Below are 2348 nucleotides of genomic sequence, written 5' to 3' on the forward strand. Positions count from 1 at the left end.
TCAGATAGAGAGGGGGATTCACAGGATTCTTAGGCTTCTATCTCTGAGCCTGAGGATGACCAACTATTGCAAGCCTGGATGCAGAGCTTTCCTTCAATGCGATGAATGATCCGCCTAGGAGCCGAAGCCTCAAACTCCTCCTCCTGCTGCAACTCCAGCACATACTGTGTTTCCGACACCACTAGAACATGGTCCTTCTCCCTGGTCACTCAATTGGTTAAAGTCTGAGGATTTGAGGACCATTCTAGAGGAGAAAACATTGTCCACAGACGAAGTAGTAGACATGTATCCAACGGTGTGGGACACTCTCATGTTCAATAGATTCGAGGTTTTCACTAAACCCTGTGGCCTATACATTCCTACCTGGGTCTGGGAGATCTACAAAACTTACGGTGACTTAGTACCTCAGGGGGAAAAGAAGGCTCGTGCCTTCTAACCGGTGGACTTTGTGGTGGTCCGAGGAAAGAAGGTTAAATGCATCATCAATGAAATAAATGTTGTGTTTGGGCGTGCTTTTGACATCATGAATGACTACCAGAGTATGATCAATACACACTAGATGACCTAAAAGTTTGGCTAGTCCTCATCTCTCCGATATCACCCTGAGGTTGTAACACCCATAAATATTGAGGCTAAACTAGAGCTAAGTCAAAGGGCTTGTGTAAAACCCCGTCTCTAAATAGGGAAGATTTAAGCAAAATTTCAGTTGGCACTAGGTGTCACCTACGATGCCACCTACGGTCCATAGGTGGGACCATGGTCTGTAGGTCAGGGGGCCATCGTTTGCCCCAAATTCTTTGTCAATAGCGTGGATGACCAGGTCAGATTGTATGTCCATCCACGGTCCGTTGACGTGGTCTAGTGGGTGGGAGATTTTGGATAGTTAAGGCGGTTAAGTTTAGGGGTATAATGGTCTTTTCTGGTTTTAATTAAATCAAAGTTGTGTCGTTTTGCCTAAGTTAGAACACCTATATAAGCATTTTAAACCCCAAAAGCTCCTCATTCAAGACGTTCTCTCAAAATCTAAAAAGAATTTCCAAAATTTCCTCCCAAAAAGTTCTCTCTCTAGAAAACTCAAAGAAGAAGAAGAAGGAGATTCAAGCTAGGGTTTGAAGAGCAATCATTGACAAATCAATTTCTTTGGGCTTTTTTGATTAAGGTATGGTACATTTCATCCATGGTGGCTTTCAATCACAGAGTCCTCTCAAAACCATCAATTTCAAAATATAGAAATCCCCGAAAGTAAAGGTTTAATTCGAAAGTCATGGGTTCTTTTCAAACTTTATTTTAATGATTTAATTGAGTTATATTAAGCATTAATTGATGATTTCTTATGATCTTTATGATGTATTCCCAAGAACCCATTCCCATATTTCTCAAAGTTGATGATATGATTTGGGTCTTTGTTGATGAAAGAAGGATTTTATGAATTAATGCATGAGGTTATTGAATCTCTTGAATTATAATGATATCCATGTATAATGCTTAAATTCTAGACGTGTTGATTAAAAGAGAGTTTTGAACTTCAAGGAGGTAAAGTATGAGATTATGCATGTTTTTATATAGTCTATGTAATTGCTATGATGACATTTTGAGAGTAAGGTGTCAATGATTATTCTAATCTTTTTGTGTTGATCGAAAGGAACAGGATGTGAAAGGTTTTCTCACCTAATTGATTCAAAGGCTAAAGAGTTTTCATAACTACAACATGGATGGTGATAGTTGCTCACACATGGTCTAAAGAGTTAAGATAATAATGTACCTTGAATCGGTAGGCCAAGGGCACCCTTTCATGTGTAATTAAAAAGAGCTATTCTAATGATCTAACTTGAATCGGTCAGCCAAGGGCATCCTTTCATGAGTAATGAGATTAATAAAGAATTAACTACTCCATGAGAATTAATGCTTAGCAGCGAGTCCCCTAGATAGGCCGGATTTCTAGTAATAATATCCTTATCCCATAAACTATGTGTCCTCGTATGATATTTAGCTAGTTGATCCACCTACGCGAAGAGTTACAGGTTTTACCTTATGCAAGTACACCAACCCTTTTTGGTGTGGGAGTCACCGGATTCCATGTTAAGGCTCACATGGTCTCATGTCGGTTAAGGCTTATTTCCCACAATAACGAGAAGTTTAATAATGAACTAAGGGATGCTTGAAAGAAGTATCCCGTAAGTGTTCAAAGGCTTTAAAGATGATGATAGCTTGTATTGAAAATGATGTTATGACTTATGTTTTCAACTATCTCATTGATGATGTTTAAAATTGTGAAATTGCATGCTTTCAAACGAAAGGTCCCTTTTCGCATGTTTCAAATGTATTTATGCATGGCTACCATACTTAGT

This window comes from Solanum verrucosum, unplaced genomic scaffold (genome assembly GCF_900185275.1).
Source record: "Solanum verrucosum unplaced genomic scaffold, falcon-dt-bn FXZP01000215.1, whole genome shotgun sequence".
Taxonomy (NCBI): Eukaryota; Viridiplantae; Streptophyta; class Magnoliopsida; order Solanales; family Solanaceae; genus Solanum; species Solanum verrucosum.